This window comes from Papaver somniferum, chromosome 7 (assembly GCF_003573695.1).
Source record: "Papaver somniferum cultivar HN1 chromosome 7, ASM357369v1, whole genome shotgun sequence".
NCBI lineage: Eukaryota > Viridiplantae > Streptophyta > Magnoliopsida > Ranunculales > Papaveraceae > Papaver > Papaver somniferum.
Genome location: NC_039364.1, coordinates 198,802,319 through 198,818,166, shown reverse-complemented (window position 1 = coordinate 198,818,166; position 15,848 = coordinate 198,802,319).

Here is a 15,848-nt window from a genome sequence, read left to right as displayed (position 1 = left end):
GTTTGGAAGTGTGGCAAATCGGTTTCAAGGTTGTAAGTGTGAAAGAGAACTTACAAAGTTAAGATGTCGACAAACTTTGGACACGTGCTGAGAATGTTTATTTCTATAATTGTTCAAAGATATTTCTTAATGGCTAGGGGAAGAGAATCCCAGGATCTAAACAAAAATAAGTTAAGAATCTTTTAATTAAGGTTATTAATTTCATTTATATGGAAATTACAGAATTATTAATGTGCATTTACTAATTATATTTTCCAAGAGATTTCGATTGTTATTTTTGGACAGAGCATTTCCAGGAATTATGAAAACCGAATCTGTGTATTTATGAATATCTTAAGAATATTTTTGGTTTTGGAAATTCCTTGGTGTTCAAACTTCCTTGTCTATAAATACACGAAGTTTGCCTTTCTAGCAAACTAATCCTTCGTAATAACAAACTTCCTATTTTGTCTTTGTTACTGGTGTAGCCGCCTATCGGAGAGGAGAGTATTCTAATTAGGTGAAATCTATTACGGCCGCTCGTTTTAAAGTCTTCTTTGGGATTGAGAAGCTCTAGCGCGACATGTTGGTGGGAAACTAGATAATTGCGGTTTATCTTTGTTTTCGATTGATTTGATTGACTAACGGTGGTTGAAATCTGATTGCACCTAGTTTGTTTATTCTTGAGAATCTTCTCTTATGATATAAGATTCACTCAAACTAGTTCAGAGTTTTGACAGGGATCTTTAGACTGTTGTTAGTTCTAAAGACGATCTTGCGATAATCCATTATTAACAGACTCCATTCTGTGCGTGATTGATCACAAGAGATTCAAGTGATTGTGTGCAGGTTTTTATTGAAGATTAAGAAGATTTGAAGACAAAGAAGATATTGAAGATATGACTTGGGTTTTATAATCTTTGGTGTGCACAATAGTTGTTTCGATAAAATAGGATCCAATTAATAATCGGTTTATCCTTGTGGTAGATTGGATTGATTAATTGAGTAGATCGGCATCAACACGGTTCTTCGGATTAAAGGTGTTGTTGGCTTAATCTTAAACGATTACCTTATGGTGATTGAATATAAGATAGATCTAGACCCGACGAAGGAGTTTACGTTGAGATAAACGGAAGAGCCTTTGTCCGACTCATATCACTTGGTTGAATAGAGTTGATACCAGACAGATTTCTTGTTCCTTTACTGTTTGGAATACGAACCAAAGGGATTGTTCCAAGTACGTGACTTATTCATAGGTCGGAGGCGTAGGAATACAAACGGAACTAAGTGAACTATAGGGTTAGTTACTTGGTCTCAACTATACGAAGTTAGGTGTAATTTTGTGTAGAGGCTTAATCCTAAGAGTATTCAATTCTGGACTAGGTCCCGGGGTTTTTCTGCATTTGCGTTTTCCTCGTTAACAAAATCTTGCTGTGTCATTTACTTTTATTTTCCGCATTATAATTGTTTTATTATAATTAAAGTAAATTACACAAACGTTTGTAGTTGCAGGAAATCCTACAACACACCCCTTGTATTATCATGACTATGATTTCTAGATCTAAACTTATTTGGTATGAAAATAAAGATAAAGATAATGAAAATAGAAAATAAGACACAAGATTTAAGTGGTTCGATCAATTTGATCTACATCCACGGGGTTAGGTTTCACTATGATCATTGAATTACATATGAATTACATTGAGACTCCATTAATGAGTATTTGGAGCTCTCTCTCTCTCTCTAGTTTTTGGAGAAGAATAAGAAGATAATAATAATACAAGTTATTTTTCTCTCTTCTACCTTTCTCTTTATATAGGATGTTACCTAGTGGATGACAGCTCATATACAGCTAAGATTTCCCCTAATTTCGGATCTGGCTTGCGATGATATCGCAAGTTTATAAATGTTAATTTCGCAGATCTTCTAATCTTCGCGAAGTTATTACATTTTTCTTATGTTTAAGCTAATATCACCTATTATATCGTTTCTCAAAGTGCTCTGCGACATTTTTGTAATGCGTTGTTCAGAATTTCGTGAGCGTATCGTTGTCGCGAAATTATGATCCTACATCTTGCCTCTTTTTTCTTGAATATTGCTTGAAGAGCGATCTTCAGGAAAAAATCCATTGTTGTAGTTGTTGGAGAGAGATACATGTTGTTGGAGTAGTTTTTGATCTTTGTTGATGAAGGAACGAGCGAAAGAATACTGGACTTGAAAAGTACGTACTTGCCTCTATTCTTTTGTGAAGTTCCGGAATATTGCGAAGTAAATAAGAAGTATCATCTTATGAAGTATGCGAAGTATGAAGTATCCTTGAAGAAGTATAAGAAGCATGAAGTATCCTTGATGAAGTATAAGAAATTTTCAATCCTCGAAATATAAGAAGTATCCGTCATTGAATGAGAATAATAAGTATTGCCTCTATTCATGCGAAATTATTACTCCATTTTTGGTGATTCTTGCCGAGAAGATAAAGAACATAAAATGTTTTCTTGGTAATCCATAGTTTCCTATGTTCTTTATCTATGAAGGTAGAATCCTTGAGAAAATGTTGAATGTGCGAATTGTTTCTTCATTCTTATCTTGCCTCTGTCTCATGTTTTGTGCTCATGCGATAGCATAATATCTTCAAGTTGCTTATAATTGTGCGAAATAATTGAGCGAAATAATTACATCATTCGGAAGAATCATATTCTGCGAAATTCTGACACATTCTGCGAAATTCTGAATCATTCTGCGAAATTCTGAATCATTCTGTGAAGTTCTGAATAATCTTGCGAAATTCTTGAATAATCCTGTGAAATTCTGAATAATCCTGAATAATTTTGCTAAATTCTGCGATATTATTGCGAAATTCTGCAATATTATTCCGTACAGTTTTGTAAAGTATTTATGCGAACATAATGCTTATGTGATGATTATGTTATGAAATGTGTATGCGATGTTTATGCCATGAAATGCTTATGCAATGCTTTTATGATGCGAGTATGATGCTTGTATGATGAGAATGCTTATCTATTGCAATGTATAGTTAAGGTTTGTGTTACTTAGCTCATTTTGCCGTCTAAAATTGATGTAGCTTTAAATTGCTTCCATTCTTTATTTCTCTGCCTTTTTCTTTAGTGTATGCATTCTTCTTCGTGTAGTTATTGTTCTTCACAAGTTCTTACTTGTGTTTCATCTTCCCTCTTTCATGCACTATTAGTATCTCATAACAGTATGATCATAATATCAAGTCTGCGGCATTTTAACTGCCTCAGTTTCATTTCCATGTACATATTCGCAAGCTTGTTTGCTTACATATAATCATTCTCGCAAGCTTACTTTCTTACTCATTTTCTTATGTGGTCTTATTTTGCCTTCCTAGTTAAAGGTCTTATTTTTCCACCTCTTGTCATTGCGACAAAATCACATGACGTCTTTGCACTTTCATGCAAAAACCCATTGATCTTGCCTTAACTTTTTCTTTTGTATTATTGCCTCTTCAGGATTGTTGTGAGAATATGACAGGCCTAAATATTCTTGCGAAAATAAAGCCCCATGACATTGCCGTCTTGCGATGAAATCGCAGGACGTTTTCACATTTTCATGTAATGACCCATTGATCTCGTCTTATCTTTTTCTCTAGTATTATTGCCTCTTCAGGATTGTCGCACAAATATGACAAGCCTTAATACCCTTGCGAGTAAAAAGCCTCATGACATTTTCATCTTAAGAAACTTATCAGCTCCCTAATGGAGGGTGCCGCCCTTATCTCCCCCTGGTTGCCCCTTCAAGGAGGCGTACTTCTACCACACAAGGTTAGATCCTCCCATCCAGTCTTAACAACAACCAGCTGTTTTCGCAGCCTCTTATCCCTTTTACCTATAGGGATTTTGGTTACGAAACTGCACCCTAAGTGGGGTTTTCTTCGGGCCGAGTGCAGTATAAGCCAAGACTTGTCAAGAATGGCAAGGTACACTCCATACGCCCCTGGCACTCTTGACTCAACCGTGTACCTCGGCGCCTTGATCATATTCCGCACTCCTTGGGAGAGTCCTTATTACCTTAGTCGCCCAACCTAAGTCATATGCTTAAGCTAAGAATCCAAGGTGCCTCTCCCGGATGGGCTTTATTGACCCCAAATCTCCATGACTCAGGTTCCAGGGGCGGTGTAAACTTTTTCCCGAGTCATACTATAGGTACCCCCTTCTATGACGTACTTTAGATCTTACTTTTGCCTCTTGCGAAATTTTATTCGCGAACTAGGGTGTACGCCATAAAGGTTCGCCCCATTCTATCTTAGATTTTTATGGATCTTAGATTGTCTCCTGCGAAATTTTCGCGTTTCTTTGTTCTTTTATTCATTCTTTCATTTCTGTCATTTCTTTCATCCACTCTTTCATTCTCATAATATCATATCATTTGAAGCAAAGTAAATATTCAAGAGAAATTCTAATACATTATAATTCTGAAATCTTTGTAATTGTGAAATCTTTGTAATTCTGCGATTGTTTCGCATTTTGTAAATCAAATCAAAAATCTTTTTATTCTCTGCAAAAGAAATATTCTAGAGAAACATATAAATTGAATTTTCTCAGTTTTCTGTAATTTTGAAATCTCGCAATCTTTGTAAGTTTGAAGTTTTTGTAATCTTGAAATATTAGTAATCTTTATAATATTTGAGTTCTTGAAATCTTTGTAATCGTGCGATTGAATCGCTTTTTGTAAATAAATCAAAAATCTTTTTATTCATTCTTAGTATAAAGTAAAATGTTCAAGGAAGTGGTACTTATCTTTCATGTGAGTCGTTGTTGTTGTCAAAGAAGTGAATAAATGCCTTGAAATGTATGAATTTCGCGCAGCAAAAAGAAGTGTGAGAAGTGAGACTTGAACCCTTGACCTGCTTCTTGGATTTTCTCGCAACATACCAACTGTGCTAACCCTCTCTTGCGAAATAATCAAAGTTCTTGCGAAGTAATCAAATTCCAACTGTGTGAGAGACAATTCTGTATAAATTTCGCGTAACAAAAACAATCATGCGAGAAGCAAGAATTGATCTCGCGACCTGCTGCTTGCATTCATACCTCGTGACCAATTGTGCAAGCTTATTCTTTGCGAAATATCTCTGCGAAATTATCATCAACTCTCTTCTGTGCGAAATAATCAAAGAAATATTTGTGCGAAAAAATACGCATGTGTTGGGACTTGATTACACGACCATGAACTCATTAACTTCGCAGATGACCAATTATGCTGCCTCTTGTTTGCGAAATAATGAAACAATATTGCGAAATTATTCATTTTTTCGCTCTCTGTAAAAGAGAAGAAAACTGTGTTCGCAGGCAAATTCGAACTTGCGACCAGGAACACACATACTGCTCTCTGGACCAATTGTGCAAGAACCTCTCTGCGAAACTAGCGCATAACTTTTTTCCTTATTCTTTTATTCCCCCATGCAAATGAGAAGAAAATGAAAAATATGTGTCTTTGCGAATTCGAACCCGTGACCTATTTATTGTTCGCTCAGCCTTGAACCATCTGTGCGAATTTTCTGTTTGTGATTGAAATTGCAGCATCTGTCTCTTATCTTTTCTTCGTCTTTCCCTTGTTTCTTCTCATGAACATGAAAATATTCCACTGAAACTTCCATTTTTTCCTTAAATTTCACCACAACAACTAATTTTTTCTCTCACTCTTTTCATGTCTTTGAATTGTTGATGATGTTTACTCCCTGAAAGTGTGATTTCTTCCATGAAATTTCCATTTTTGAACTTAAACTTTGTAGATCTAGAAAAATATGAACAGTAGCAAATCTTCATGGAAACTTCTTGATCCAACAAGTTACAGGAAGGATAAATCCTTTACTCGTTCCCTGTTTCTAGCGCCAAAATGTAGTTGCAGGAAATCCTACAACACACCCCTTGTATTATCATGACTATGATTTCTAGATCTAAACTTATTTGGTATGAAAATAAAGATAATGAAAATAGAAAATAAAACACAAGATTTACGTGGTTCGATCAATTTGATCTACATCCACGGGGTTAGGTTTCACTATGATCATTGAATTACATATGAATTACATTGAGACTCCATTAATGAGTATTTGGAGCTCTCTCTCTAGTTTTTGGGGAACAATAAGAAGATAATAATAATACAAGTTACTTTTCTCTCTTCTACCTTTCTCTTTATATAGGATGCTACCTAGTGGATGACAACTCATATACAGCTAAGATTTCCTCTAATTTCGGATCTGGCTTGCGATGATATCGCAAGCTTATAAATGTTATTTTCGCAGATCTTCTAATCTTCGCAAAGTTATTACATTTTTCTTATGTTTAAGATAATATAACCTATTGTATCGTTTCTCAAAGTGCTCTGCGATATTTTGTAATGTGTTGTTAAGAATTTCGCGAGCGTATCGTTGTCGCGAAATTCTGATCCTACAACGTTAATTCCTATTTAATTGATAAGCAATCCTATTGTGTTTGGTCAAGTCCGAACCATTGTATCAAGTAAACATACTTCGTTGTTGTATTATCTCGATCTCGTATCCATAGACAATCACACGAAGTGTGAACCGATTAGTTGTATTGTCTCGACTCAGTCCATAGACAATCACTTTCGGAGAAAGGACTTATAGGTAGGAAAAGTTTTAGCTTGAGGTATATTTGGGTACCCTCGCCTTTTCAATTGGTATCAGAGCGGGCAAACACGAAAAGATCTAACAATCTGTGTTTGGTGCGATCCAACCTATAAGAAATGAATCTAATTGACTCAATTAACGTCTCAAGATTTTATGAAGATCTTTCACAAGACTCTGATGAATACTCTGTTGATCTTGTCAAGATCTTAGACAAAGAGATTGAACAAAATCTGTCTCTTATCGGTAATATCATGGGTGATAAAAATCTGGCAAATTCTTTGGATGGTTCCAAGAATTCTCTGAACTGTTAAATCTCAGCATCTAGACGATGTATACATACTAACAAGAAATCCTCCAGGAATTTTCTTCAAGAAGGATGGAGTCATTTATGTCAGAAAATTTATTCCAAAATTTCTGATTAGTCGTGTTATAAATCTTCATAAGAACTTGATAATCCTTCGTAAACCTGGTGAACAATGTCTGGGAGCCTTTGCGTTAAAAACAACCTCACCATTCCAGTGGTTTCAAGATAGTGGTTGTAGTAGACATATGACAAGTGATCTCTCCTGGTTCACGCGAACAGAAGACTATAAGGGAGGGTCTGTAACATTCGGAGATGGAAGCAGCTATATTATAAGCAAGCAAGGTACAATCAAACTCCATGGTATTCCTGAAATTCATGAAGTTGTTTATGTTAAAGGTATGAAGGCTAATCTTCTGTCAGTTAATCAAATTTGTGATAAAGGTAAGAAGGTTATTTTCAATATGAAAGGTTGTGATATTGAAGAAAAGTCCGGGAAGATAATTTTTCGAGGACGAAGAAGCATGAATAACTGTTATCTTCTTGATATACAGTCCAATCTGTATTGCAACTTGACTAAGGTTGAGTCAACCCATTTGTGGCATGGACGGTTTGGTCATATCAACTACCGTATGCTAGGAAAGCTCATTAACCGTGAACTTGTCAAAGGTGTTCCAAAGGTCAACACCAAAGTAGAAGGTGTTTGTGGTGCATGCCAAAAGGGCAATCAAGGAAAAATTCCACACAAATCCTCTCGAGATATATCCACTCGTGCTCCTCTCAATCTTATTCATATGGATCTGTTTGGTACAATTCAACAAGCTTCTGTTGGAGGTAATAAGTATGCCTTAGTGATGGTAGATGACTATACTCGTTCTACATGGGTTGCTTTTCTAAAAAACAAGAATGATACTCTTGAGGAATTCAAGATTATTGTAAACAGAATACAAAATGAACAAGGTCGCAAACTTAAAAAAAAAATGATCGTGGTACAGAATTCAAGGATACAAAAATATATGAATACTGTAATGAACTTGGGATTACCCAACAATTCTCTGCTCCCATTACACCTCAATCAAATGGTGTAGCTGAAAGAAAGAATATAAATATTCAATAAATGGCAAGAGTAATGCTTCACAACAAAAATCTACCATTAAATTTCTGGGAGGAAGCTGTCTTTACAGCCTGTTATCTAATAAATAAAGTTTACTTAAGATCCAAAACTCTGAATACTCCATATGAACTATGGTATGGAAGAAAACCTAATCTGAGTTATTTAAGGGTTTTCAGAAGCAAATGCTATATTCTCAAAGATAGAGAACATAGAGGAAAATTTGATTCCAAAAGTGATGAAGAAATTTTTCTTGGCTACGCTTCTGATAGCCGTGCCTTCCGGGTATACAACATCAGGACCAAAGTCATGATGTAATCAATTAATGTTGTTATCGATGAAATTAGTGACTTTAGTCAAGACAACCACACTACAACAGAGCTTCCGCCCTCTGAAATTGTTGTTAAAGAAAAACAGACTGTAGAAGAACCCTCTGTGGTTCCTCTAATTAGTGACACTGATGATAAAGATGAAAGTGAAAGTATTGTTGGACAACCTAATGATACTTAATATATTGTTCAAAAACCTGCTAAGTGGGTACATCAAAGACACTCTACTGAAGACATTATTGGAGATTCCAATGCAAGAGTTATGACTCGAAGAGAACTTCAGAATGTCTGCCACTATTCATGCTTTCTATCTTCAATAGAACCAAAGAATATTGAAGAAGCTCTCAGTGAACCTTCTTGGGTTAACTCTATGCATGAGGAACTCAATCAGTTTAAAAGGCAAGAAGTATGGGAACTTGTTCCAAAACCAGCAGGAGTCAACATTGTTGGAACAAAGTGGATCTACAAAAACAAATCAGATGAGTTCGGAACCATTGTCAGAAACAAATCCAGACTTGTTGCTCAAGGATATTCTCAAATTGAAGGTATTGATTTTGATGAAACTTTTGCTCCCGTTGCTCGTTTGGAATCTATTAGACTTTTACTTGCTTATGCCTGCTATCTTAGAATAAAATTGTTCCAAATGGATACCAAATCTGCATTTTTAAATGGGGATTTAAAGGAAGAAGTCTTCGTATCTCAACCAAGAGGGTTTGAAGACCCATCATTTCCAGATCATGTTTTTAAACTTAAAAAGGCCTTGTATGGTCTAAAACAAGCTCCTCGAGCTTGGTATGACAAAATGACATCCTTCCTACTTCAAAAGGGTTTCTCTAGAGGTGGTGCTGATAAAACTCTTTTTACCAAGTGGAGCGGTAACCATGTCCTTATAGCACAAATATACGTAGATGATATCATATATGGGTCTAGCTCAAAAACTCTAACAGATGAATTCCTAAATCTGATGAGTGGAGAATTCGAAATGAGTAATGTCGGAGAATTGTCATATTTTCTTGGCTTGCAAATACAACAACAAAAGGACAATATCCTTCTCTCTCAAGAAAAATATGCAAGAAATCTTGTTGAGAAATTCGAACTGAATCAGGCAACACCTATGGCAACTCCAATGCCAACTACTGGAAAACCCCAATCTAATCCAAGAGAAAAATCTGTTGATCAGAAACGATATAGATCCATGATCGGAAGCTTGTTGTACTTAACTGTAACAATAACAGACATTGCTTTCAGTGTAGGATGTTGTGCGATATTTCAAGCGGATCCTAAAGAATCACATCTTAAAGCTGTAAAACGTATCATAAGATATGTTAGTGGTACTGTGGATTATGGTCTTTCATATTCAATGGATACAAACAATAGTCTTGTTGCCTACTCAGATGCTGATTGGGAAGGATGTGTAGAAGATCGGAAAAGCACCTCAGGTGGTTACTTCTATGTTGGTCAAAATCTTGTTGCTTGGCACAACAAGAAACAGAATTCATAGTCCTTATCAACCTGTGAAGTAGAATACATTGCTGCTGGTACATGCTGTACTCAACTATTATGGATGAAACAGATGCTCATCGACTATGGAATAAATATTCCAACAATGAACATCATGTGTGACAACTCAAGTGTTATTCGCTTGACTGAGAATACGGTTGAACATTCTCGTATTAAACACATAGACAACAGATGCCACTTTATTAGAGAATTGTATGAGAATGGTGTCATCAAATTAGAGTACGTTCCATCTGAGCGTCAACTGGCCGATATTCTTACTAAACCCTTAGATAGAGCAACATTTAAAAATCTAAGGAAATCCATAGGAATTATCAAGGTACATTAGTACCGATTGTGAACCCTCATGGTTTGGGTGACTTTTTGATTTAGCGGGATTAAGTTCTAGCCCTAGTAGGTAGGCTTTATCAAAGGATTATGAGGGGTTCTAATAGAAACAGTATGTGAAAAAGTCACAATATGTTGAATCGGTTTTGGTTTAGCATAAAAGCATATGTGTTTCGACGGTTTTCAACTTTTGCTTGCAATTGTTAAAACCGGTTTTCAACCTTTCTCTGGTAAAGGTTGAGATATGTTGTTATTCTTTTGTTCACGCATAAGGATGACAACGTGGTGATATTTCTATATCAATTCTCCCCGGACGAATATGCAATCATTTTGGAGAAGTGGATGCGAAATATGAGGTAACAATCTTGTTAGTTAATTGTTTTCCTGTTTAAGAAAATCCTAAGTTTATATTATATATATTGTTGCTTTTGCTTAACGAAATTTAGGTTCAATTGATATTTATTCCATGATGTGTGTGTGGATGTGTGTTTCAATTGTTTCCTGTTAAGAAAAATTATTGTTATCTTGCTTTATCATGTGATATCAATCGTTTAGGCTTCGGTACAATTTTATGTGTGATTCAATTGGTTCCGGTTGAGAAAAACTATTGTTATCTTACTTTTGTATGGTATCAATCGTTTAGGCTTACAAAATTACGGTGTAATTGTGGTGCTTATAATGTCTATTATTGTTTCAATTTCTTCCGGTTGAGGTGAATAACTATGCAAGTTGATTTATTTTGGTTTCTATGAATTATTTACGGCTTAACAAAATAATATGTGTACGAATGAGTTGTATAGTTCAATTCGATTCCGGATAAGAAACTAAGTTAATTCTGATCTTAGTTTGTCTTATCAAAGTGAAGTATCGGTTATTCAAGTCTAATAGAATGCTTAAACAAATAAATGCTAGTCAATTAACCTAGTATTTGGTTTGTTTAAAATTGAAAGGTCTAAGTTTATGGATAATTAGAGCCTGATGAGAAAAATGGAGTTTATTCTTTATTTTGGTCTTGTCGAATTAAGCGGTTGTTTTTGAACAATCGGTTTAGAAAAGGAACTAATATGATTAGTCGTTTTTGGTTTGCTAAACTAAATGGGAAAAATTGTTTTGGGCAATTGTTTCCTTGGTAAGTATCAAAATAAGACTACTTGTAGTTTCGGTTTTGATATTGGTTATCAGACCATGATGTGTGGAACCATCGTGCCTAACTCTACAGGCTTGCAAGTCTATTCTGAGATTTGTAATATTCTTTTCGTGTTGTACTTTATTTTTTCGTTTCTTTGTCATTTTTTTGACAAAAAGGGGGAGAAATATATGGAGTAAACAAGTGATACTGGCATTGATTTTATATTAATTGGTATCACTAAAGAAAAGAACATTGGTACTTGAATGTTTTATCTAACGAAAGAATGAAAGCATAGACTAAGAGGGAGTAACATGTCATATAGATTGGTATAACAAAGACGTGCAGATTGAATATCTACCTATCTTCCTTAGGGGGAGTATTTTCTTTGTTATTATAATGTCAACAACGACGTTTTCAAGAATTGAATGTAAGCATTTTCACTGTGCTATTGAATTGGGAATCAAGCGGATTGTAATTTGTTTATCCATATGATGAGTTTTTTCACTAAAATTGACAAAGGGGGAGATTGTTAGAGCATGGCTCTGTTGAAACCACCAAGCGTTGGTATGTAAAGTTTGGTTGTCATATTTTAGTGAATCAAAACTCATGTTAAGAGTCGCTTGATTATGTACTAGAGTTAAACTTCGTATAGGTTAGCTTGAATGTATTAGGATATGAGACATTACAAGTATAGGAAGACTTGAAGATGTGAAGAAGCAAGGAGTTACAACAACAACAATCATCCTTCCACTTGAGGTTAGTGATATTTGACTTGAACTGTTTCATTCCCTAACGTATCTTTCAAGTCGTGCATATTGAAAACATAACTGCGAAGCATATTTGAACTCTAGATAGACATAGTATTAAGGAATACAATACGAGGTTTATTGCTTAACCATTAAACTTTGTAGATAAGACATCGCCATAATCATTTGAATGCTATTGTGATTATGTATGGGTATGAGGTGAGGATTTCATCCTAGGGAACAATGTTTACATGTGTTCTAAGGAAGTAAGTTCATAAACTTGTTTTGTGAACCGAAAAGGAAATTGACAGGTGTTATTGGTTTTGTTATTCATTGCATATCTTATGAACAACCAATATGTGTGATAAAGTAGAACCGCTCACAACTTGTTGTGTTTTTGGAAGAACTATTCACAAAGGCCTGACTTTTGTATTGGTATAACTTTTATTAGTAAAACCAGTCTTAAGTAATCACCTTGGTATGATCGGATTCTGTCTGCCTTGGGGAAAGGGAACCGATCCTTGTAAGGGAAAGGGGAACCGATCCTAGTATGGGAAAGGGGGAACCGATCCTTATAAGGGGTGCAGTACATCAAGGGGAAACGATCCTTGTATGGGGTGCAACAAGGTTTACAGCAGAAAGGGGAACCGATCCTGTGAACATGTGCAACATATATAAGTTAGATACCATATATATGTAGAGAACCGATCCTAGTACCTAGTCAACCGAATCTTTTGGGAAGCTAGTGTGACTATGCGTAGTACTCACATGGAGGTAGAACCGAAACTTGTTTTGGTAGAATTGTAAACCCATGATTGTGATTGAATGTTGGTTTAATCAATCACATAGTTCTTGAAAGTCAGATGAACCAATTCTAAACTTGTTTGGAAGTGTGCCAAATCGGTTTCAAGGTTGTAAGTGTGAAAGAGAACTTACAAAGTTAAGATGTCGACAAATTTTGAACACGTGCTGAGAATGTTTATTTCTATAATTGTTCAAAGATATTTCTTAACGGCTAAGGGAAGAGAATCCCAGGATCGAAACACAAATAAGTTAAGAATCTTTTAATTAAGGTTATTAATTTCATTTGTATGGAAATTACAGAATTAGTAATGTGCATTTACTAATTATATTTTCCAAGAGATTTCGACTGTTATTTTTGGACAGAGCATTTCCAGGAATTATGAAAACCGAATCTGTGCATTTATGAATATCTTGAGAATATTTTCGGTTTTGGAAATTCCTTGGTGTCCAAACTTCCTTGTCTATAAATAGACGAAGTTTTCCTTTCTAACAAACTAATCCTTCATAACGACAGACTTCCTCTTTTGTCTTTGTTACTGGTGTATCCGCCTATCGGAGAGGAGAGTAATCTAATTAGGTGAAATCTCTTACGGCCGCTCGTTTTAAAGTCTTCTTTGGGATTGAGAAGCTCTAACGCGACCCATTTGTGAGAAACTAGATAATTGTGGTTTATCTTTGTTTTCGATTGATTTGATTGACTGACGGTGGTTGAAATTTGATTGCACCTAGTTTGTTTATTCTTGAGAATCTTCTCTTCTGATATAAGATTCATTCAAACTAGTTCAGAGTTTCGACAGGGATCTTTAGACTGTTGTTAGTTCTAATGACGATCTTGTGATAATCCATTGTTAACAGACTCCGTTCTGTGCGTGATTGATCACAAGAGATTCAAGTGATTGTGTGCAGGTTTTTATTGAAGATTTAAGAATATTTGAAGACAAAGAAGATATTGAAGATATGACTTGGGTTTTATAATTTTTGGTGTGCACAATACTTGTTTCGGTAAAATAGGATCCAATTAATACTCGGTTTATCCTTGTGGTTGATTGGATTGATTAATTGAGTAGATCGGCATTAACACGGTTCTTCGGATTAAAGGTGTCGTTGGCTTAATATTAAACGATTACCTTATGGTGATTGAATATAAGATAGATCTAGACCCGACGAAGGAGTTTATGTTGAGATAAACGGAAGAGCCTTTGTCCGACTCATATCACTTGGTTGAATAGAGTCGACACTAAACAGATTTCTTGTTCCTTTACTGTTTGGAATACGAACTAAAGGGATTGTTCCAAGTACTGACTTATTCATAGGTCGGAGGCATGGGAATACAGACGGAACTAAGTGAACTATATGGTTAGTTACTTGGTCTCAACTATACGAAGTTAGGTGTAATTTTGTGTAGCGGTTTAATCCTGAGAGTATTCAATTCTGGACTAGGTCCCGGGTTTTTTCTGCATTTGCAGTTTCCTCGTTAACAAAATCTTGCTGTGTCATTTACTTTTATTTTGCGCATTATAATTGTTTTATTATAATTAAAGTAAATTACACAAACGTTAATTCCTATTTACTTGATAAGAAATCCTATTGTGTTTGGTCAAGTCCGAACCTTTGTATCAAGTAAACATACTTCGTTGTTCTATTGTCTCGATCTCGTATCCATAGACAATCACACAAAGTGTGAACCGATTAGTTGTATTGTCTCGACTCAGTCCATAGACAATCACTTTCGGAGAACGGACTTATAGGTAGGAAAAGTTTTAGCTTGAGGTATATTTGGGTACCCTCGCCTTTTCAGAAATCACATAGGTTCATCTGTGAGAAGCAGATTGGTTTAAAGTTTTCACTCAGGTTGAACCAACTCTTAGGTTGTAAAGGACGCCAGCTAAGGAAATCAATTGCATAGAATCTTGCGATATTTAAGAGACGTAAGGAGTGCGACTGTAACTGAACTAGTGTGATGAGAGATTCAATCTCAACTAAATTCAAGTCTGAAATATTGATAGTAGGCTAGTGTATCTAGCTACTTAATACAATTTTGTTTAATTTCATAAACCATTATGTTGATGTGTCGAGCATTTGACAAGAAGTCGCATGAAAATAATCATTGTTGAATGATCATATAAAACTGTCTTCGATTCACAAGTCATGAGTCAGTTGAATGATAATATTAAAATATTGGTTGAATAATGAACCAATTGGATGTTGGTTGATGAACCAACCGGATATTGGTTGATGAATCAATAAAATACTGATAAACGAATCAGTATAAAATTGTTGAATCAACATGAGAAATATTGATTTGTCGAGCACTTCATAGTTCAAATTGATTAAATATTAATTAATTAATCAAAATATTGGTTGCTGGATCAATAAAAAATAATGGTGTTTGAACCTGCTCAGAGTTATGCTCGGCGGAGCATTAGGTTCAGAACCCTAATTTTGATTGATGGATGATCAATGAATGATTAACTGAAAATCAACCAGTCGATGAGAGAGGGAACGACCAGGTGGTTCCATGGTGCTTGACTGAGCACTCACCTAAATCCTTTGCGGAGCAGTTGGTGGAAAGATGATTAATCATTAATGTTTAATCATAATTAAATTTGTGCAATACTGAGAATTAAAACCTAATTATGGAAGCAAGAGGGACCGACCAAGAGTGTCGAAACTGGTCCTTAGTGGAAGTGGGACCGATTGGTGGTCGATGGATCAAATTCCAAGTTGTTGGAGAGAGTTTGAGACAAATATGGTACTTTGGATGATTAATTAGGTCAAAAATCATCAAAGGAGGTGAGATTGGATTTTGCAAGCCAAGGACCGACCATGGCTGGCCACGGTGATGTGCCCCTGATGTCATGTTGTCCGTGGACCAATCCTGAGAATTTTGGCATTTTCTGATAGTCCATCAAACACTATTTGGTACTTTTATGAAGAATTTGAATTTGACTCAAACTCTTGATTTCTACTTGA